Source organism: Cricetulus griseus, chromosome 4 (assembly GCF_003668045.3).
Source record: "Cricetulus griseus strain 17A/GY chromosome 4, alternate assembly CriGri-PICRH-1.0, whole genome shotgun sequence".
NCBI classification, from domain to species: Eukaryota; Metazoa; Chordata; class Mammalia; order Rodentia; family Cricetidae; genus Cricetulus; species Cricetulus griseus.
The window spans coordinates 1734159-1758626 of record NC_048597.1 but is presented as its reverse complement, the minus strand read 5'-3'; the positions used below and the strand labels follow the sequence as shown (position 1 = coordinate 1758626).

General features: G+C 48.7%; 1 pseudogene; it reads right to left on the bottom strand.

Moving 5' to 3' along the window:
- Positions 1–1267: 1267 nt before the first annotated feature.
- On the bottom strand, positions 1268–24244 carry LOC100755422 (annotated as a pseudogene).
- Between the last annotated feature and the right edge of the window lie 224 nt (positions 24245–24468).

The window sequence follows — 24468 nt, the reverse complement described above, 5'->3', positions numbered from 1 at the left end:
TGTGTGGTGTGACTTCATGATTGCTTAGATGAGCTCAAGTCCAGAGATGAAATCATTGCTTCCCAGAACTCTAAGGATGTAGGTAGGTAGAGGAAAGAAATTTGGGTTGGACCTGTTAATGGTCTGCTAGATCAATGATGACTAGGATGAGCCAATTGGCCCAACTCTGCTAGAAAAATCGTAAAATATAGATTTTCAGGACCAACCTAAGATCATGGCCAGTTTCAGGAATCTATTACATGGGGCTGGAGACATGGTCAGAAATTAAGGGCACTGGCTGCTCTTCCAGAGGATCTGGGCTTGATCCTTAGCACCCACAACCATCTGTAACTCCAGTCCCCAGGGATCTGACGCGGTCCTCTGGCCTCTGTACTTACGTGGTGCAAACATGCATGCACTCGATGATGTACGGCTGTTCACCAAGAAGAGTGAACATGGCCTGTGCACCTGATCTTCTCACAGGGTGAATGTGATGGAGTTGGGAATGACATGGATGAATCCATAATTAACGACTCTCTGATATGCTAGAGTTGTTCTCTTAATAATTGACAGAACAAACAAGCCAGCAAGGGGTTGACTGGTGTTATGAACAGTCTGACATCACTGATGGAGTAAGATAGCCAGCCCTCCAGCTGTGCATTGGCTTCAAATGCTGGCAAAAAATGGACCATTGGACAATCCCCAACAAATTAAAAATGATCAGAATGATGAAACATATATTCTTAGACCAACATGGAAATCAAAGAAACCAGTAACAGAGAGGTATCTTTAAACAATCCTCAAACATTTGGAAATGATAAATAACCCACATGTCAAGAGAAATTAGAATACATTTTGTCTGCACTGAGTATAGAAAGGAAAAAGTTGCAAGAATCAGTACCTTTTTATAGAAATGGCAGTTATTAAAATTCAATTTAGCTGAATACATTTTCATAATCTTAACTTGTATGAGAACAACGTTAGTGTAAGACCAGCAAAGCAGGTGCAGAAACCCAACAAGCCCGGGCTGATGAGGTGTTCTCCTGGGGAAGTAAGTTGTAGGCTGCATAAATCAGAATCTTAGGCTAGCATTCTTTTCATACTGTTATTTTTTTATGGGTGCAGTGAACTTAATTGATGGTATTCAAGAGAGTAGAGCTCCCTAAGCCCCTCCCTATTCTGGGGGTCTGGGATGGAAACTGTGAGGGAGATGATTAGTGTGGGGGTTGGACAAGAACTGCTCAGCAGCCAGGGCCTCTCTCTTGCTCGAGTCCTCGCTGGAGGTGGATGGTCCAGGGTGGGTTTCTTACTCCTTGGAGGCCATGTAGGCCATGAGGTCCACCACCCTGTTGCTGTAGCTGAACTCATTGTCATACCAGGAAATGAGCTTTACAAAGTTGTCATTGAGAGCAATGCCAGCCCCAGCATCAAAGGTGGAAGAGTGGGAGTCACTGTTAGAGTCACAGGAACAACCTGGTCCTCGGGGTGGCCCAGGATGCCCTTCAGTGGGCCCTCGGATGCCTGCTTCACCACCTTCTTGATGTCTTCATACTTGGCAGCTTTCTCCAGGCAACATGTGAGATCCACGATGGACACATTGGGGGTAGTAACAAGGAAGCGGCTCCACGGCCATCACGGCGCAGCTTCCCAGAGGGGCCATCCACAGTCTTCTGGGTGGTAGTGATGGCATGGACTGTGGTCATGAGTCCTTCCACAATGCCTAGGTTATCATGGATGAGCTTGGCCAGGGGCGCTAAGCAGTTGGTGGTGCAGGACAAATTGCTGACAATCTTGAGGGAGCTGTGGTACTTGTCATGGTTCACACCCATCACAGACATGGGGGCATCAGCAGAAGGGGCAGAGATGATGACCCTCTTGGCCCCGCCCTTCAACTGGGCCCCAGCCTTCTCCATGGTGGTGAAGACACCAGTAGACTCCACAACATACTCAGTACCAGCATCACTCCATTTGATGTTGGTGGGATCTCACTCCTGGAAGACGGTGATGGCCTTCCCGTTGATGACAAGCTCCCCATTCTCAGCCTTGACTGTGCCTTTGAACTTGCCATGGGTAGAGTCACACTGGAACATGTTCACCATGTAGTTGAGGTCAACCAAAGGGGTCATTGATGGCAACAATGTCCACTTTGTCAGAAGTGACGGCAGCCTGGTAACCAGGTGTCCAATATGGCCAAATTCGTTCACTCTGACTTTCCCATTGTGTCTCAGGAACGAGGCTGGCACTTCGAGAAAAGATGCGGCTGTCTCTAGAACAGGGAGGAGCAGAGAGCCTCTTTTCATACTGTTATTAAATCAAAGTGATGTCTAATTTTTAGTGCTTCATCCTGACTAAAAATATTTTCTAAAAATCCCTCTCTCCCCTTTCTCTAAGATGTCAACATTTGTGAGTCAGTGGCCTTCTTTCTTACCTAAAAGCCTCAAGCATAATTGACCAAGGAAATTCAATTAGTTCTAGCTGAAACCTTTTCCCTTTTAGTGCTGCGGTTTCAATACATGGAGAGATGAACTATCAATTTTTCCCCCTTTGGAAATTCTGTTTTGCTTAAAATTTATGTAAGTGCTTAAAAGTCTCTATCCAGAAACTAGAACAAAGGACTCTGAAAGTAGGATTTATTAGTTTTGTTTTTTTTTTTTATTAAAAAAGGGGGTTTTGCTTGAGTGTTTGTCTGTGTACTATATGAGTGCAGAAGCCTGATGAGGTCAGAAGAGGGCATCAGATCCCCTGGAACTGGAGTTACTGCCATGAGGGTGCTGGGGACTTAGGCTGGGTCCTCTGGGAGAGCAGCCAGTGCTCTTAACCACGGAACCACCTCTCCAGCCCCAGAGGATTTTCTTCTACTTGTTAACTACCCATCTGAATGAGAGTTTGCAGACGATGACGAAGATGGGAGGATGGGAGGAGCTTCCTTAGGAGACCAGCCCAGCAATGTTAAGTCCTCCAAGCTCAGCTTTCTCTGACACCGGGCAGCAGAAGATTTTCCCTCTAGGGGCAGAAGGCAAAGCCCAGCAAAAAGCAACCCCAACTAAGACTGACATTGAAGCTGACTGAGTGTTCTCAGGAGTAAGTGCGAAGTCTCAGTGGAGATTGCCACCAGAGTTGCAAAATGACCCGTGAGCTGTGAGCACCCAGCTCTGCAGCCTCTGGAAGACACAGGAAGCTGAGCCTTTCTGCAGAGCTCCTGGGAGGGTGTGCATCCCAGCTGAGCAATCCTAGTAGGCTCTCCAGGCAACAGTAGAATACACAAAGACCACCGGTACTAAGTAATAGGAAGCTAACTTTGCCGTGCTGACAGGATGGGAGGGGAGACTTGGCTCTGGGGACGCAGTAAGTTCTCAAGGTTACCAATCATTGAGTGGGATCTAGAGGGGCTTCCAGGATCCCTGCTGGAACCAGCCAGCATCCATGCATGCTCAGGTCTCTGTCGGAAGATGATGGCATGTTGCATAAACCCATTCACATCCTTCTACTCGCTCACATCTCTGGATGAGCGCAGCTAATATAGTTTGAATAGACACTGCACCATATATTCAGAACGATACGACTCAAGTTGGTTGGATCTGAGTATGTGGAAGCCGTAGATATGAAATAGCAGTAGAGTTCTGTTCCTTTCTTTGTAGAGTGCCTTTCTTGGGCGTGTAAAAGTTTCCTGGACTTCTTCACTCATGGAGCTCCTGACTGACTTGCTGTGGTTCTGCTGTGCCCTCCTCAGGAAAACAATTGTCCCTCCCAATGTCTGGGCTTCATGAGCCTCACCCTTCCCTGAACTCTCAGGTCTCTGTCTATACATGATGCTAACCCTTGATGCACCCTGACCTTCAGTGGCAGGTGGCCCTTCTCACCTAGTAAATCACAACTCTCTTAGTTAATCATGGTTTTTAATTTTTTCCTCTTAAAACTCTCTTTACATGGCCACAGAAAGCCTACAGATGTCGCTTGGGGCTAATTTTATGTCAACTTGACACAAGCTAGCTATCAGGGCATTTTCTTAATTAGCGATGGATAGGGGAGGCCCAGCCCACTGTGGATGGTGCCATCCCTGGGCGGGTGGTCCTGGGCTCTATAAGAAAGCAGGCTGAGCAAGGCATGATGACCAAGCCAGTCAGCAGCACCCCTCTCTCCATGGCCCCTGCACCAGCTCCTGGCTCCAGCTTCCTGCCCTGCTTGAGTTGCTGGGCAGGGTGCTGTGTGGTTGTGGATGGTGAGCATCACTGGCCACAGAGGCTATAGAGTGTCGGAACAGAGATGAGGGTACGGGCTGTTATATGGACGTGTGAGTGAAATAAAACCTCTGCTCCCCAAGTTTATTTTGGTCACAGTGTTTAATCACAGCAGTATTAACCCTAGCTAAGACACGTGGCTTCTAAAGTCCCCTCTCACTTTGATACTGAACTCACACGACCCAGAGCAGTACTTAAGTAAAGCAAATGAAATATTAGACCAGTGAACACTTTATAGCTTCTTTTGCCCTTCTTTCTGGAGAGTCCCAGGTTGTATGGGTTTTCTAATGGCTTCTGTTTGGCTAGAAACATCTTGAGTTTCCTTTTTTTTTTTTTTGCTGATACAGGCATTTACTGTGTTTGCAGACGTAGCAAGGTTCAAGTCACCCATGGGACCAACTGGCTTCAACTGTGTCCCTCCACAGAACCTCAAACACTTGCGATTGTCACTATTTGTGAAAACAGACCTTTAGACATTTCGTTGTGCCTCAGTCTACCTTTAGCCAGAGGCCTCAGGAGGAGCCACCCTGTAGGGAGACACTGTAGCCCCGCCTCCTAGTACCCCGGACAGGTGTGCCGGAACACACCCATGAGGGTGTGGTGAGGGTGACATAGGAAGGCTTCTTAAGGGACCACAGACCTTCCCTTCTTCTTGCCCTTCTCCCTGTTCCCTCCTCCTCGCTCTGGCCTGGCTGCCTTGATGCCCTGGCACGCTTTGGCCTGCGCTTGGCTGGTGTATCCGAATAAAGAAACCTTGGCCCTATTGACTGCTGAGTGATCACTCCACACGTGGCGCCCAACATGGGGCACGAACCCACAACCCTGAGATTAAGAGTCTCATGCTCTACCGACTGAGCTAGCCGGGATACTAGGAGGCGGGGCTACAGTGTCTCCCTACACCACCCTGCTGACATCTCACTCTCAGATTTCCAGTCTTCAGGGTTGGGAACACATGGGTCTGATCACTTCAGTTGCTAGGCAGATACACACATTTCTGTGTCTCCATTCTAGTCTCTGGCTCCCCTGTCCAGGTTGTCCACTAGTTTCTGTGACCCTCTCCCCATTCTCATTGTGAAGATGGGTATATCCTGGCTCAGCTGACCCCTGACCCAGCCTGGGAAGCCCCAAGGTTGTGAGCCAGCATGGGAAGCCCCAAGGCTCAGTGAAGCATGATGGTGACTATAAATGTGGAGATAACATAAGTCAGGCTCAGCCTTGGCTGTTGATGGTGGTGGAGAAGAGGCAACTCATGGTCCAGACGGCACTCAGGATGGGTTGTCAGGGGAAGCCTCAGTGTGTGGACAAGAGGTAGGATGGAGCCCATGGGGAGATGAGTTGGCTATCCTATGTGTGTCTGTGTGTTGTCTTTAGCTGGTCTCCTGGGTGGGAACCAGCGGGGGTGGGGTGGGGTGGGGTGGGGTGCTGTGGCAATTCCCTCCTGGCCACTACCTCACTCTCAGAAGTCCCTCGTGACACATTACTTTCTCCTGACATGTCCCCACTCTTACCCTCCTTGGGTCCGATGCCTTTTACTTAAGGTGCACAGCATGGGCTGTGAGTTTTTATCTGCCTCTAACACTTCAGTAGGTGTGTGTTGGGCATATGTGGTTGGTGCTTATGACTTAGGGGTCTCTGACTTACTGTTGGTTTTGTGAAGTGTCTGATGTCTTGGTCAGGGTTTCTACTGCTGTGATAAGACACCATAACCAAAAACAACTTGGGAAGGAAAGGTTTTGTTTGACCTTGCAGCTTATAAGTCCTTCTCGGAGAGAAGACAGGACAGGGCCTGAGCAGGACACTGCTGTTGGCTACCTCCTCATGGCTTGTCCAATTTGATTTCTTTTTTTTAATTTCATGTGCTATTTAGTCATAAATTTTGGTATTAAAATATGATTACTACACAAGTAACAATTCTAATGATATTTCAAAATTCATCCATATTCTCCACTGTCATAAAAAAACCATAATTTGTTTAAAAATACTATCGCGGAAGAAAATTGAGAAAATACAGAAATACAAAAATGAAAAGCAATAGCACTTTTTACATGTTAAACAATCAAGTTTAACAGAAAAGGCATTGGTGGTTCTATGGGCTCCTCTTTAATTGCAGAATTCTAAATGAATTCAGAAGTTTTGCTCCCATGCTAATTCAATTATTGCTTCAAATGGTTTACAAGTGAGCATAACTTTCTGTCAACATTAAAAAATTATAGAATATAATTAACCTTCAGACTTCATTTGAAAGTTCTTGTAAACTGTCAAAGCAACCAACTTGCTTTCTTATACAACTCAGGGCCACCTACCCAGGGTTGGCACCACCCACAGTGAGATAGGCCCTCTCATGTCAATCAGTCTGGTGGGGTATTTTTCTCAGTTGAGGTTCTCTCTTCCCAAACACCTCTAGCTTGTGTCAGGTTGACATAGAACTAGCCAGTACTGATTAAGGTGCAAAAACCAGGCATGGTTTGTAGCAGGCACTTTAAATCTGTGTTTGGAATCAAAGGGGGCAGGTAGTTTGAGGTAGGGCAAAGGGTCATTCAGAGTTACCCAGTAAGTATATTCTCCATCCTGGTGCTTTTATGAAGTCTTGTGGTAGGTCAAGCATAAAGGTGTATACAATAGCTTGCTCCTGGCATGCTTCTGATTATGTCCTATGGGACATAGTCAGAAGAGCTGGGCAGAGTAAATTATTGACCAATTCCTCATCAGTGTGAGGATCTGGGCATGACAAAGTGACTCTTACCATCTGTTAAAAAGTAGATATCAGGAAACCAATAGTGTAGACTTAGTGATGTGATAACCTGGGCTCCAGACACTTGAACCATTTTCTCTTCAAAACGAGAGCAATGTTTCTTTTTACAGTGGTTTCTCTAAGATGAAAACTTCTGACTTGAGCTGGGTATGGTGGAATTCCAGTACTGGGGAGGCTGTGTCAGGAGTGTCGGGAGTTCAAGGCCAGCTTGGGATACTTAGTGCATTCCAGGCTTTCACTGCAGAAAGTGCCAGTTCTCATCCCCATTTTGAGACCAGGATGGATGACATTGTTTTCTCTGTCTAGAAGGCAGTCCTACTTCCCTGTTTAATATTCTATCTATCTATCTATCTATCTATCTATCTATCTATCTATCTCCTATCTAACTTTTCTGAGTTAAATGACTTAAGCCCAGAAATTTAACTCATTCCAGAATCTTCTTCATCAGCTGTATAGCACAGCTCATTTTTACACAGGGGGATTTCCTTGGTGGTTGGCAATAGTACATCCTCAGGAATTCGTGAAATGCCATGTTTCTGGTTCTGCAGGGACTTGGATCCTGCAAGGGATATTTGAAGCCCCTGCCAAAGGTGCTGGTGAATATTCATTGTACCTGTTTTCCAACAGATAAGCAAGAAATAGTAGCTCAGGTGGTCACACCGTTTCCCAGGTTTTCACCGTGTCTAGGTGTGAAGTCAGCAGTCAGATGGGTGAAAATGCCACCCCCAAATCTGGATAATGATCAAAATGATAAGGAGACACATGCCTTGTTTGTGTCACACGCTGTCCCCCCAAATCTGGTCTCTAGCATTCTTTCCCTGGGCTTCTGGCTGGTGGAACTTCCTATGTCTGTGGGCAGCTGGGCTGGCTGTACTGCCTGTGTCCACCACCTTCAGCTGAAACTCACCTGTCCCCACTGCAGGTGTCCCTCTTTACACATGCCACCCCCTTCCACAGGTGGCCCTGCCACGTCTTAGCCAGAGATGGGTGGAGGGCAGACAGAGGCTAGCTGTGGGGGTGGCACAAAATGAAAACTGCCAGGAGAGGAGCTACTTCCCCCACCGTCCTCCTCCTCCTCCCCCTGCCCCAGTGCTCCTGGCCAGGTTCTGAGGATGGTAGCATCTGAGGGGGTTTCCTTAGTGTCTTAGTTACTGCTCTATTGCTGTGAAGAGACACCATGGCCACGGCAACTCTTACAAAGGAAAGTATTTATATGGGGGATTGCTTACAGTTTCTGAGGCTTCATGACCGGGGGTGGGGCGGGGAGGGGTGGTGACATGCAGGCAGATATGGTGGAGAAATAGCTGAGAGATTTGTGGGCAGCAGGGAGAGAGAGACACACACAGGGCCTGGCTTTAGCCTTTGAAACCCCAAAAGCCCACCCCCTGTGACACACTTAATCCCTCTGAAGTAGGGCCACTCCCTAATGACCAGGTGATCAAATATCTGAGCCTAAGGGGGGCACATTATCATTCAAACCACAACACTTAGCGTGCTCCTCCTCACTGTTTAACATCATGCAAGTTGGAGACTTGAGTGACCCTGAGTAGGGTACAGTCATGTGATCTGAGCAGCCCCAAATGGTGCCATGGAACCCAAGCTGCTGCAGGGCCAGGAACAAACACCCCCCAGGGACAAAGTCACCGAGTCAGGGCAGATAGGGTAGCATGTGATGTTCAGGTTTGAGTGAATGATGAGGAGTTTCCTAGTAACACCGGGAAGGGAAGGGCGAATAAGTCAGGGACAAATAATGCTGGGGTGCTGTGTGGTTGCAGATGGTGAGCATCACTGGCCACAGAGGCTGAGCAGTGGTGGAACAGAGATGAGGTTGGGGACGTGTGTGACCCCTGATGTGTGTGTGTTTCTGGCTAGGGTGATTTCGGTTTCTGTGTAAGGGCTTGATTTCACGAGGATGGTGCTAGAGCAGAGCTCATGAGGGAGGTTGCCTGGAGGATGCTGCAGAGAGCCTGCTAGCCGTGGGGAGACCACTCCCATGCTCTTAGGACAGAGACATTTAGGAAGGAATAGCTAGAGTTTGTGGAGATGAGGAAGACACCAGGCTTCTGCCGCAGTTGTCACAAGGATGATGGTCCTGTGACCCTAGAAAGGCCAGTCTGGGGACAGCTTGCAGGAAGGACCTTAGAGCATCTGTGTTCTTTGCTTCTCAACCTCCCCCTGTCTGTCCAGTGTTGACTTGGTGAGGGTCAAAGGTTCTACGTGGATGCAGAGCCACTCTGTGAGACATCCTTAGCTTGCCCAGGCTCCAAGGAGATGCCATCAGCAGGAGGTGTGTGTCTTGAGAGGGCTGAGCACACATTGCCATCCATGGCAGGACCTGAGTGACTGGCCCTGCATCTTCCCACCGGAGTCTTGTGAATTGGGGCCAGTGTGTTAACCAGGATCAGGGTCTATTGAAAGGAATGGAGTTGGAATTTGTGTTGTTAGACCCCCGGAAAACTCAGGTATCTGGGGTCCCAGGCCACGACTTCGGTCACCCCAATCACCAGGCGGATTCAAGACCTTGATGCAAACTGCATGAGGATTTATTGTTTTTTAACGAGCTAACCCCATGTTAGCTCGGGTCTTTCATCCACCCGCCATGGTGGATGGCTAGCAAGGACAACTCCTAGGGCCTCCCAAGAGATCTTGTAGGGCAGTGTAAGGGGAGTGTCTAGGGGTATGAACAGGCTCACTATTGGTGTGCCTCCAGCCTTGGAGGGCTTGCCCTGTGTTGATTGGTCAACAGGTTGTTATGGCCCATAGGCCCTCCCAGGGTGGTTGCTATGCTTTGTGCATCATTGCTGTGTGCTTGTCCGTAAAGTATACCCAGGGTCAGAAAGCATAGCACCACCAGCTCCTTGTCACAAGGACAAGGTCAAACAAGCATGTGTTCGGCCGTTATAACTGCTGAAAGGGGAGCTGGCCCCTTCAGTGTTTGTCTTTGTCGTTTTCTTTTGATATAGCCAAATGCCACAGACTAGGTAACTTAGAAGGAACGAGATTTTTGACGCTAAGCAGTCCAAGGATTTCCTTCATCAGCTGAGGGGGTAGGTTGGGGATGGGGCATGACTCTGTAGTGTCCCAAGGCAATGCCGGACATTGCATGGTGTGGTGAGATATATAAGGAAAGCTGGATTTTTATAGCAGACCTGACGTTGCTATAATCCTTAATATATTTACCCACTCTGTTTTTTTTTTTTTTTTTGATGTAGGGTCTCATGTGTCCCAGGCTGGCCTTGAACTCATGCTGTGCTGAAGATGGCCTTGAACTCCTGATCCTCTAGCTTTCACTTCCCAAGTGCTAGCATTACAGGAGTGCACCACCACGCTTGTTTATAGTGTGTTGGAGATGGAGCCCAAGGCTTTGAGTGCACTAGGCAAGCACTCTGTCAACTGGGCTGCTTCCCCATGAGTCAATGAATGGACCACCCCATCCAGGAGGACAAAGCCTCTAAGGCTAACTCCTCTCAGAAGCATACCTGGTCCTATCGCTTCATATCACACCACTGGGGTCACACTGCATGGTGTCTCTTGCCTCTTGTTGGTTAGGTTCCAAAGCTACCACTCCTGAGCTGCCCGAGGGTATGGCATGCTGTCCTGTCTTGGGGGGCAAGGATCTAGGCCCAGCAGAGTGTAGTACAATCACTGTCTTCTGAAAACACCTCTATTTCTAAGCATAGTAGCTGTTTGCTGTCCCTAGAATTGGGGACAATGTGGTCTGGTTCCATAAATGCACAAAAGCCAACTGTATGAAGACTGTCAGTTCTCAGCCTCCCTAGGCCACAGCCAGGTAGGTGCCTCTCACCCACATTCAAGAACTTGAGGGTAAAATTGCCAAAAGAGGAGTTCCAGGTAATTGCAGAAATAGGCACCATACACATTTATGTGGTCATTTTCTAGGTTTACTTTTAGAACAACTTTTACCCAAACTGGGATCTTCAACATGTCTATACAACCCATTCTTTGAGAAATGGGTTTCAGCGTCAGATGATTGTGGAGAAGGCCACACCCCTCACACTGTTCTTTAGTATTCTCAATTCACAGTCAAGGCTCCAAAAAAGTCTGCCATGTAAACTGGTGGCATGGGCTGGGAGATGATGGCTAGTAAGGAGAGTGCTCGCTGAACAAGCGTGAGGTTCTGAGTTCAGATCCCCAGACTAAGCACTGGCAGGACATCTGCGATCCCAGTACTGGGGAGAGCAGAGGCAGGAGGATGCCCAGCTCCCTGGTCAGCTAATTTAGCCAAACAGTGAGCTCTGGGTTCAGTGAGGAGACCCTGTTTTTCTCCACCATTCTATATATATGGTGGAGAGCTGTAGAGAACGCCTTGTACCAGCTTGTAGCTTCCACATGTCTGTGCACACGTGGGCACTTGTACCCAACACCTATGTCTGTGCACTTACACGAACACATACAACACATTCTCTCTCTCTCTCCAAACTCTAGATTCTCTATTGGTTGTCAGGACACAAAACCCTGTTTGCTGTTTTGCATTAAACTTGCATTTTCATTTTATGTGTACGTGTGTTTTGCCTGAATGCATGTCTTTGCCCCACAGCATGCCTGGTGCCTAAGGAGGCCAGAAGAGGGCAGTGGATCTCTCTCTGGGCTGGGATTTAGATAGTTGTGGGGTGCATGTGGGGTGCAGGGAACTAAACTCTAGTCTTGGCAAGATGGGTAAGTGCTCTAAACCAGTGAGCCTTCTCCCCAGCTCCCTTGTTTTGCACCTTTTGCTGACTATAGTTTTAACACCTGGATTAGACAACTGTAAACACGGTCATAGCGCATTCAAACTGGGCTAACCTTTAAGGTCCTGTTGAGAGCCTGTGAAAGTGGAAGAGCCTTGGGCAGCCCTGGAGCTGGAATGTGGGCATCCCCTGACCTTGGGGAAACATCAAGTATTTTCTGCCTTCATCATCCGTTTTCATTCCCCCTTCTACTGTCTCATTAGAATTTCCTTGCTTATCCTATTTCTTGATATTTTACTTCAGATGAAAGTAGGGTAATTAGTTCTGTGTCTCTGTTTTTAACAGTGTCTCATCTGCCTTCTAGCTTAGTAGTTAATTATGGCTTTAGGGTTTTTCCCTTTGAAATGAATCTATGCTGTTAACCTCCACCACCCCACAGCCCCAGGCTGGTTTCTCTTCTGTCACTCATTTATTACTATAAAAAGCAAGAGAGGGGCGTGGAGAGATAGCTCAGTGGTTAAGAACCCATAATGATTTTGCAAGAACCGGAGTTCAGTTCCTAGCACTCACATGGTAGCTCACAACGGCCTGTAACTCCGGTGCCATGGGACCTGACTCCCACTTCTGGTATCGGCAGATGCTCGAATGTCCGTGGTGCACAGAACACACATGCAGGCCAAACACTGATACACACATGAAGGTGGAGGTCTGAATCCCACCTCGTCCCTCAGTTGTTCAGCTCCAAACAAACACACGGATGCTATATTAATTATTAAACTGTTTGGCTGATGGCTAAGGCTTCTTATTGGCTGCTCTCTTAATTATTAACCTATTTTTTCTTCTGATTTTTTTATTTGAATTAGAAACAAGATTGTTTTACATGACAATCCCAGTTCCCTTCTCCCTCCCGTCCTCCCCCCACCCCAACTAAAACCCTATCCTTTCTGCTCCCCCTAGATGGTGAGGTCTTCCATAGGGTGTCATCAGAGTCTATCATATCCTTTGGGATAGGGCCTAGGCCCACCCCCGTGTTTCTTGGCTCAGGGAGTATTCCTCTGAATGGGCTCCCAAAGTCCACACCTATGCTAGGGATAAGTACTGAACTACTACAGGAGGTCCCGTAGATTTTTGAGGTCTCCTCACTGAAATCCATGTTCCTGAGGTCTAGATCAGTCCCATGCTGGTTTCCCAGCTATCAGTCTGGGGAGCAAGAGTTCCCTGATGTTATTAATCCATTTCTATTAATCTATGGATTGCCATGAGGCTGTGGCTTATTCGTAATCTGGAATATTACTCCTTCCTCCACTACATGGCAGCTCCTGTCTGTCTTCCTCTCCCAGCTTTCCTCTGGTATGGTAGCCCCACCTATGCTTTCTGCCTGGCTACTGGCCAATCAGTGTTTTATTCATCAACCAGTAAGAGAAACTGTAAGACCCCCGGAAGCTCAGGCCTCCAGAATCTTTTCCCAGGACTTCTGCCACCCCAATCATCATGAGGAGGCCGAAACTTGATGCAAACAGCAAGAGGCTTTAATGAAAGGTAGACGTTTGTACAAACGGGCTCTCTCAGCATGCAGGCTAGAGAGCAGCCCCGTCCCCCAGGCACAGGCGTTTTTTAAAGGCAAAAACCATAAGCTTAGAGAGGGGCCTTGCTTGACTCTCTGTCCGTTGAATATGTGACCAGAGTCATGGGTTCCTAGGAAGCCCTTTGTCTTGAGGGGAGGCCTGGGAATCAGATAGCCTCCTGACGCCACCAGTTGTAAAACATGCAGCCCTCAGGATGTGCTAACTAATGGTAGCTAACTCTTTGTTTCACAGGGACCCTTAATTGTTAATGATTGACACATTGGCCAGTGGGGCAATCTGTTTCCTTCATGAGCCTCTCGGGGAGGTTGGCCATCTGGGAATTCTTGGTACCCAGTTATCTTATGGCCTTGTAAGGGAGTAATTGCTGGTGGCTGGTAAATTCCAGGCACTAAGTCATAGTAGTAGCCTTGGTCAGTTTCTGGGCTATATTTCTTTGCTAATTTTTAAGTTTTTCAAAACATATATACAGAAGGACATCCCCCATCACACACAAGATAGAAATAAACCTTCAAAAGAAAGCTAAGGAGGAATTAGGCATGCTGATGAAGTATTACAGTGTCCATGCCTCATTGCTATGATGCTATTTTTACCTTGGCCAATGCTTTGACCTCTCTGTGCCCATTTCTCTTGTCTGCAAAATGCCATCTTCCTTACAAGAGTGTGGTGAGAAGAAAATGAGTTACTGTGCCAATACTTAGAATCATGAATGACATAGTTATTATAGTAATTAATAATAATAAATAATATTTTGGCTTTAAAAGGCACTTAAATACGTTTTCCAAATAGCCCTTGATTAACTCCTTTTTCTAGGTTTTACTCAACAAGACCAACCACAGAAAATGTTTTTCCCATCACGGTGTTATTTAGATTCAACAAGTTGCTTTTTTTTTTTTTTTAAATTTATTTGCGGTGCACTCAGCCACTCCAAGGACACTAGCGTGGCAGAGTGAGAGGAGAGGACCTGGAGATCCAGTCCCTGTCTTTCCATTCCCTCCTCCTCCTCCCAAGGGGCTGCTTACTTAATGACCAGCGCTAACACATGGACGGCTCGCACTTAGAGGTAACAAGAGGCCACAGGCTCAGTCATTAGCCAGTCTCAGTTTCGGGTGTAAATAATGCCTTCTGCCCACTGGTGCCATGGGCCCACAGAGGCTGTACCGGACGCCTGTAAACAGTGCTTTGTCAGCCGAAGCTTTCTGGTGAGAGATGGCAGATCTTCCAAAGCTCACTTTAGCATCTTATTCCTTAACATTTTTATTAGTGTATGTTGATTTTGCAAAGTGATGTTTTCTGGCCTCTTCTTGCCAATATCCCATGTTCTTCCCTGAGGTTCCCCATCATTGTTCACTCAAGCTTTTGTGGGCGTGTCATCCCAGCTTTTCAGAGAGCTGACAAGAAACCTCTTGTCAGGCCTGTCCCTGTACCCTACCACGTGGACCAGCCATAAAGGACTGTTTGAAATCAGCAGCAGCAGCAGCAGCAGCAACAGCAGGAGATGCCTGGGACACTTGGGGTGACAAACTTTCTGGACTTCCTCTTCCTGGGGCTTTCTTTCTGCATTTTGCACAGGGGTCCCGCCGACCAGGGTAGAAAGTGAGAAAATGGAAGGGAACCAGCCTGCCCTCTGACCCAGAGTGATGGGAAGGCCATAAGATGCTGCCCCTGCCACCTGCTGAAGGAAGGCGGCCTCAGCTAGTTTGTTTCAAGTCCACACACATTGTGTAAGAAGGAGAGCTTGTAACTTTTAGGCAGAGGGCAGCAGATAAAGTCCTGCTGAGCTGGAGCGTTGGAGTCCGCCAGTGCCTGTCACCCTGGGCTGAGCTGTCCCTGTGTGAGTCCTGGTCTGCACTGGGAAGGCTGCTGGCTGACTGCCACTCTGCCCTGCTTCCTGCTACTCCGTGTTCCCGAGTAAGAATGCTGCCGTGTAGGTGTGCGTACATACATGTGTGTGTACTTGTGCCTACAAGTAAGAAATGCTGCCGTGTAGGTGTGCATACATACATGTGTGTGTACTTGTGCATACGAGTAAGAAATGCTGCCGTGTAGGTGTGCGTACATACATGTGTGTGTGTACTTGTGCCCACACGAGGACACACCAGAGGTTGTGGCCACCTTTTGTGTTGTCTCTCAGGAGCTAGGCTACAGTCTTTAATTTTTGAGATGTCTCTCACTGGCTTGGAGCTTGCCAAGGAGGGTTAGGCTGTCTATCAGGTAAGTCTCAAGGAACCTCCTGTCTTGGCAACCCCCACACCCAGCGGTGGTGTCACAAGGCATGCATTTACCACATTTGGCTTTTTAAAAAGAAAATGTGAGTTCTGGGGTTCAGAATCAATCCCTCATCCTTAGAGAACAGCCCAGTATATGAAGCCAACAAAGAGTTGGTGCCCTTCAGACAAGTGTCCCCTAGAGCAAATGGCCGCAGGTCTCTTTCTGAGCAGTTTGCAGAATCACCAGAATCCTCCTCATCTCTGTGAACATGGACTTGTTTCCACATGTCACCAGCTCACCCAGCGCTAGCAGGTGGCTTTTCTGATGACAGTGACGAGTGTCTCTGAAGAAAGGGTTTCTGGAGAGGGTGGCGGATGCACTAGGAGAGGCTGCGATGAGGACGTGGCTTCTGATGTGACAGGGCAGCTTGACAGGCGTAAAGGCCGCTGCCTCGTCAAAGGGAGAGCTTGTCATTTTGGAACGATGCTTCCTGCTTCCTTCTTAATTGCTCCAGCTATAGGCTCTTCAACTCTGCTCCTAGATGGTTCTATAGAAAGCCCAGGCAGTCCTAGGACCCGATTGACGTCTCTTCTCTCCAAGATCCAGTTCTCTGTGTGTGCGTGTCCCACTGTTAGTGTCAGAGAGAAAGATAGGTCTCATCGTGTGTGTGTGTGTGTGTGTGTGTGTGTGTGTGTGTGTGTGTGTGTGTGTGTTCACCAGTTCATGCATGTTCATGTCTGTAGAGGCCAGAGGGATGCTGATGTTGGATGTCTCCCTCAATTACTTCCTACATTATTTTGTGAAAGTTTCTTAGTGAACCTGTAGTTCATCTAGTCAATGAGGCTGGGCAGCCGGTGGATTTAAGGGATCTGCCTGTCTGTGGCTGCCCAGTGCCATGACACCCAGCTTTTTACATGGAGGCTGAGGATCTGAACTCAGGACCTCATGCTTGCACAGCAAGGACTTTTACCCACTGAACCACCTTCCCAGCCCCAGCCCACATTGTCTCCATCCTCTCTTCTGAAAGAGCTGTAGAGAGGACCACATCTTCTCTTTGCTTGCTCTCAGGAGGAGAGCGGTCCTGTGGTTCTCCTTTCCCCCACATTATCACCAACGGTGTCATCTTTGCATTGAGCCATTTTCTTAGCAAAAGACCCTTTGTTTTAAAAGCAGAAGATGAAGTGGTGAGCATTGCAGCAGACAGCACATGGAGTGCTTGCTACCTTCTAGGCTCTGGTCTGAGTTCTACCCATCTACTCATTATCAAACCCATTCGGTACTCCATTGCTTTTTCTATCCTTGTACCACTTGCCTGAGTGCCCACACGGTTCTTCCTGTCCCTGTTGCTGTGATAAAGTACCCGAGAAAAGCAACTTAATGGAGAGAGGGTTTATTTGGCTTTTACAGTTCTAAGTTATAGTTTGTCATGGGAAATCAAGGTGTCAGGAACTCAAAGCAGTAGGTCACAGCACACCCACAGTGAAGAGCAAGGGGCAAGAGATTTGTGTGTACACATTCAGCTTCATTTCTCCACTGATTAAAAATTACATTGGTGTGTGTGTATGTGTGTTGGTCACATGTGGTACAGTACGTGTGTGTGTGTGTGTGTGTGTGTGTGTGTGTGTGTGTGTGTCAAAAAGGACAACTTCTGGGAGTTCTCTCCTTCTTCCATGTAAACTCAGACAAGCACCTTTAGCAGATATGCCATTGTGTAGGCTCTTCCTCCACTCTCATTCAGTTCAGAATCTTGTGCCTAGGGAATGCCGCCACCCATAATGCTTGAGTCTTCTTACTGCAGCCAACATAGTCAGGATAAATCCTCCACAGATGTGGGACAGGCCACCTGACCTAGACAACCTCTCACTGGCACTCTCTTCACAGGCGACTCTGGGTTTTGTCAAGGTGATAGAGTCTACTAACCATCAGATCAAGTGGCACCCTGAAATAACCACTGGGGAAATGACATTAGTAAGATAGTGCCAGTTCTTGCCCATAGAATATCACCTGGTAAGAAAGTCAGACATGGAACCAAACAAATGTTACATGTTAGTGTTGTGCCCAAATTCTGAACCCCCCAAGTCACCAAGAGACCCATTTCCGACGCAAAAACAGAGTCTTTTATTGTTTAACAATCTAACCCCATTAACTCGGGCCCTTCATCCATCCAACACAGTGGATGGCATGAGAAGGACACCAAGGGGCTTAGAGGCGGGAAATATATTGGGTAGAGTGAGGGGAGTGTCTAGGGGTCTGCAACAGTCTCAGGATTGGTGCCCTTCTGGGCTTGAGTGGCCTGTCCTGTGTTGATTGGTCAACTGTTAGCCCTCTCAGGGTGGTTGCTCTGCTCTGCACATCACTGTTATGCCACTTTTACCGTAAAGCACATCCAGAGCCCTGACAGCTAACTTCTGATTGGTTCCTTGCCATGAGGAGGGCATCTGACCTCTTAGTGATTAGGGCAGGCCCAGCAAGGTCAGACATGGGCTGAGACAGAGGCCTTTTCTGCACCTGTTATGACTGATAAAGCGGGGGGCTTGGTGAAGGTCTGGTCCCTTCATTAGGAAAGTCAAGCACAAGGCTCCCAGGAGACTCCCAGATTTTGGCTGCGTGGTGATTCTATAGCCCCTGCAGTGGCCTGGAGCTGGTACCTGACCTTTAAATTTAGATGAAGAACCTGAGGGGTAGAGCCAACGTCCAGAGTAGGAAGGCTACAGACAGTTGGCCAACCTCTCAATCTTCCAACAAGTGTGTCCTAAGATTCCAGATGGAGTTTAGTTTTGAAGACCTTTGACTCATCTTAGGGTTAGACTTTCCAGAATTTGCTAGAGATGTCAGAAAGCAGTCCAAGGCTAAGGGTGGTGTTTTGTATGGGTAGCTAGCCCTGTTGCTGAAAGTAGACAGCCCATGTCTAAGTGTGATTGTTAACTTGAAACAATCTAGAATCTCATGGGAGGAGATTCTCAATGAGAGACTTTTCTAGATCACGTTGGTTCATGTGTGTGTGTGTGTGTGTGTGTGTGTGTGTGTGTGTGTGTGTGTCTGTCTGTCTGTCTGTCTGTCTGTGTTGTCTTATTAAGTTAATTGACATGGGAAGACCCTCCTATGTGTGAGTGGCACTGCTCCTTGAGCAGGGGACCCTGGATGCTGTAAGAGTGGAGAGTTTCTATGTAATGGCACAAACACATCAACTCATTGTTCTCTTCTCTGCTCTTGATTGAGGATGTCAAGTGACTGGCTGCTTCAAGGTCCTGCTGAGGCAACAAATTAGGAACCAGGGTGTCTTCAGCTGTTGTCACCAAGCTGTCAGCTCATCAGCCTAAATGTGGAGAGCCACTGGAGGCCCCAAACTGACTGCCTGGGAGGGGCTAACTCCTGGCCTCATGGCTACCTGGACTTCCCTGCAGAGATGGAGTTTAACCTTTCCTCCCTAGGTTGATTTTTGTCAAGGTACTTTTCCACAGCAGCAACAAATAAAAAAGAGACACCAAGTGTCAAATAAATACTTTTATTTAAATACAAACTGGAAGGTGTAGTGACGTGAGCAGATGTGCTCCGTGTTTGTTAGTTACTCCTTTGTCCCATGGCAAATACCTGAGAGAAACTAGTTGTCAGGAGGAAGGGTTTATCTGAGTCGTGCTTGGTTGGATTCTCTGAAGTGAGGCAGGGCACCGTGTAGCCAGAGACTGCTCACTTCATGGCAGTCAGGATGCATATGGAGAGCAAGTGGCCTCAGTCAAAGGGCTAGGGAGATGGCTCAGTAGGCGTCTTAGGGTTTCTAGCGCTGCCACAAAACACCATGGCCAAAAAGCAAGTTGGGGAGAAAAGGGTTTATTTGGCTTACACCTTCACAGCACTGTTCATTAAAGAAGCTAGGACAGGAACTCAAACATGACAGGAACCTGGAGGCAGAGCTGATGCAGAGGCCATAGAGGGGAGCTGCTTACTGGCTTGCTCAGCCTCCTTTTTTTTTTTTTTTTTTTGGTTTTTCAAGACAGGGTTTCTCTGTGTAGCTTTGGAGCCTATCCTGGCACTCGCTCAGGAGACCAGGCTGGCCTCAAACTCACAGAGTTTCGCCTGCCTCTGCCTCCTGAGTGCTGGGATTAAAGGCGTGCACCACCAACTCCTGGCCAGCCTGCTTTCTTGTGGAACTCTGGACTAGCATCCAGGGATGGCACCACCCACCGTGGGCTGGGCCCTCCCCCATCAATCACTAATTGAGAAAATGCCTTACAGCTGGAATTCAAGGAGGCATTTCCTCAGCTGACTCTCCTTCCTCAGCTGATTCTCCTTCCTCTCCGATGAGTCTAGCTTGTGTCAGGTTGACACAAAACCTCCAGTATGGTAGGTAAGGTGCTTGCTGCACAAGCATGAGGACTGAGTTTAGCTCCTCAGATCTCAGCCACGAAGGTGATTGTAGCTGTGGTGCTGGAGGGTGTGAACGGGAGGATTTTGAACTTGCTGGCCACACAGTCTAGCCAAAGTGGCAAGCTTCAACGAGAGACCCTGCCTTAAAAAATAAGGCAGAGAGAGGTGGAGGAAGATGCCGGACATTGGCCTCTGGCATGTGCATGTATGCGTATATGGGTGAGTACACAGTTGTGTGTAACACACACACACACACACTCACACACACACACACACACACACTAATACACACCACACAGACACACACACACACACACACTCACACACACACTAATACACACCACACAGACACACACACACACACACTCACACACACACTCACACACACACTCACACACACACACACACACACTAATACACACCACACAGACACACACCACACAGACACACACACACACCACGCAGATACACACATACACACACACACACACACACACACACACACCACATCTAGACACACACAGACACGCACACACACAGACACACACACACCACGCAGATACACACATACACACACACACACACACACACACACACACCACATCTAGACACACACAGACACGCACACACACAGACACACATATACACACACAGACACACACACAGACACGCTCACATAGACACAGACACAGACACACACACACACACACACACACACACACACACACACACACACTTTCTAAGAATCTTGACAGAGTTCATTTTCTCTGCCAGCTAAAGAAGGAAAAGACAAGCTGGGTGTTGGTGGCGAACATCTTTAATCCCAGCGCTTGGGAGGCAGAGGCAGGCAGATCTCTGTGAGTTCAAGGCCAGCCTGGTCTCAGAGTGAGTTCCAGGATAGCCAGGGCTACACAGAGAAATCCTGTCTTGGAAAACAACAACAACAACAACAACAACAAACCAAAAATCAAACCAAACCAACCAAACAAAAACAACAAAGAAGGAAAAGGCAAAAATCTCGAGCACAACAGGAAGCAGCAGGGAAAGAATCAGCAAAGACAAGCTTTTATTAAAGGTGAGGAAACACACACACACACACACACACACACACACACACACACACACACACTTTTCCAGGACACGACACCAGCGATCCATTTCTGTCACCTGTGTTTCGCCCTCCTGTCTTCTCCCATCAAGGGACTATAACCATTTGTGAGGTCAGAGTCCCTGGGATCCAGTTCCTTCTCCAAGAAGCCTTTAAGGCATGAATATCTGGGAGGGCAGTCCACTTCTAGAGCATCATCCTGTCCCCGAGGTAGCAGGTCTGGCAGGCTCTGCACTCCAGGGGTAACCGGAGGCCTCCAGAGGCAGCCTGCCTGACCCTCCTTTTTCTCCAGTGTGGTCTGTTCAACTTTCCAGAGGGCGGATACCATCACCTAGGCGATGAGACCCACCTGCTTACAGGGATGAGGGCACACACAGGCAGGGTATCCATCCCCTGGTGGAACGGGAATGTGGACCACAGGGGCCCTGGGGTAGTGGCTTCTGTCCACGACACTCTACACCCAGCACTCGCACTCTGAGCTTCAGCCAATTTATTCTCCATCTCTCAGTCCCAATGACCCCTCTCCTGTTCCACCAGACAGCTGTGTTTAATGGTTCAGAAAACTGCTTCGGGTCTGTAAAGCCTTCCCAGCAGAGTCATTGTAATTAGGATAGCAGCTTCCCTGGGAGAACCATTTTCCAGGCCTCACAGAACCTGACAGAAAGTCTGTGGGACTTTTCAGCCAGAGGCTGCCTGTACCCAGCTTCTTGACCCAGGAGCCGGGGATATCTTGCTGGCAATTGCTTGAGGCTCTCTGAAAAGAGTAGGAGACAGATGAGCAACGCTTCCTCTGTGTTCCACGACCAAGCCCAGTTAGTGGTGGAAGAAGGCATTAGTTTGTTCCTTTCAGGGCTACCCACACTGTGGAAAAAGACACTGCTCTCAGCATCCCCAGCTGCCATGCCACAGACACCAGACAACATCCACTCTTCATCCCATTAACTGGACCAGCAAGTGTTGCTCCACATACCAGGCTGGGTCCTGCTCTTTCTACTGGAGAAGTTTTTAGGAATAAGTGGCACCAAATGTTATGATAATACACGTGGGGGACCTTGGTGGATTCTATGGTGGGTGAGGGTGACTGAGGCAGAGGGACAAACACACCAGGCAGACAGCTTGGTGAGAAGTTTTATTAGAAAGGGAGGGAGGGGGAAGGAAAGAGAACAGAGGTGAAGAGACACAGAGACAGAGAGAGGACAGAAGAGAAGAGGGAGACAGGAAAAGTCCTGTCTGCCCCAGGGAAACAGCAGGAAAGAGGGCATAAGTGGGCAGAGGTCTGTCTTTTAAAGGGGTCCTTTGCACCTGTGTGCTGACTACACAATCATGGAACCCTGGGCGTCTTTGGTACTAGGCTCTGGAGAGGGTTTGGGTGGTGACTGGGGACACACAGGAGGTACAGTTTACATAGCTTGCCGATAGCAAAACCACCCTCATGACAGAAACAGCACAGCTCACAGCCTGGAACGGTGTCAGAACTTTAGACTGTGAACTTTGGGTCAGGAGCTGCCTACCTTCTTACCAGATGTCTCCAAGGCCCAAGGCCAAGCCTAGCTCATTTCCCAGTGGGCTTCCCTGGGCCCAGCAATTTGAATACAAGAACCTACCCCACCTGCTGTCTGCTGTTAGCTCATTTCCCCCACAGGAATATAGAGTCCCAGGCAGGTATGTTCCCATTGCAGGCCTGGGTCTGGCCAGCCCCTCTTCCTGGAATGCTCTCTTCTTCATCCTTTCCTGGTGTCTCAGCCACAACTCTGCCCAGGACAGGATTTCACCCCTGCAACCCAGGCTGCACCCTCAGAGAGGGTCCCCAGTCCTGTCACCCCTCACCCCCGCCCCAGGCTGCAGAGAACCTCAGCAAAGTACAATGTAATGTAATGTTGTAACAGAAACCACCATTTTGTAAGCTAAGCAAACACAGAAACAAAGAGATGAAACACTCCTGCCTCTGGTCACATACCTCCCTTGAAGAGGTCCATGAGTGTCAGAGCCCAGATGACCTTGGCTGAGAAGCTATGGGATAGATTGGGAGAGGGACTGATGGCCTTGAGGTCAGGGGGAGTCAGGACAGAGAGGCCAGGTGTGGAGGAAGTGACAGCAGTCCTGCACCCCGTGGGTGGTCCAGCCCCCTGGGTGCAGGAGGCTCTGTACAACCTGGTTCTGCTTGTGCACAAAGCCCTGGTTACCCCAGGAAACTGAGCTTCTGCATGAATCCCTGCACAGAATAGCGTGGGAGCTTAATAATTGTGGGTGATGGCAGTTCCTCGCTTAACTCCTTTCCTCTCCCACAGAGACGGCAGTCCCCACAACCCACACATTCCACCCCCTCCCTTCTCTGAAAAGATTTCATATCATTCTGGTTGTGGACTCCAGTCGTCCTAAAATTTTGCTTCAAATCCCTAGCCAAGGAGCGCATTTGCCTTTCTGTAAAAAACAAAACAATGGCATCCTAACGGTAGGCAAACAAGAACCTGTGTTGCTCTGTGACCACTAAAGACAGGACTTTAAGGGAAAAAGTGACACCCTCTTGCTTGGGATGGGGAGCTGTACACTGGACATCTTCAGGGATTCCCAAAGATCTTACTATGTGATTCAGGTTAAAGAGCAGTGTTCAATTGGTAAGAATATTGTGCAGTTTTGTACATAAGGGCACATAAATAAACGGACATTTTCCAGGCCAGAGAAGGGTCTGTGTCTTCTGTCATCCCAGCTTTCTTCTTTCCCTCTGCTCTGTCGACACATTTGTGTTGTTTCCACTTGGCCTGTGGCAGAGGGCATTACCCAGCAACGACCTCTTAACTTTCTTGTACTTCAGTTTCTGCTTCTGCAAAAATGGAAACATGGGGCAAACCTTCATCATTGCCCCAGTGATTAGAATGCAAGCACATTTCCCCGTGAGGTTCTTTGACCTTGCACTAATGGTCTTAGAATCGCATCCCCCGCCCCCCCCCAGCGGCGGGGGGGGGTGCTAGGGAGTGTCCTGGTCTTGGGAAGCCTCTGGGGTCTGGGAAACTCGGGACCCCAAAGCTTGGCCTGCTCTGGAGTGAATTCAAAGTTAACTTCAAGCCTGTCCCCTGGGCGGGCAGAGCCAGAGCCTGCAGCGCCCCGCAGACGATCTGCGCAATTGCTGGTGCCAGAGAAGATGCCCTGGCCAGCGCACTCGGGAGGCGGGACCTTCGCAGATAGTTCCTGCGGCTTCTCTGCAGCGCAGCTGGCAGGTCTGTGGTCCTGGGGCCCAGGCACTGACTGACCCGCCGCCGCGCTGGGGGAGTCAAGCGATCCTCCTCCCGCCACTGCGCACCTATCACAGTCCCCGAGCGCATTGCCGCGCGCTCCTCCCACCTGCAAATGCCTGCCCAGCCGGCGACCGCCCCGGCCTGGACAGCGCCTGCGAGCCGCTTGAGCCCCGGCTCTACCCCTGCCTCAGCGCCAGCAGGGAGAAGGTAAGGGATTGCCGGGGACCCCAGGGCGAGGGGACTGGAGACCGCAGGTCAGGCTGGCATCCATGTATTCCTTCTCCCTTTAAAATTAAGGCAGGGATGTCACG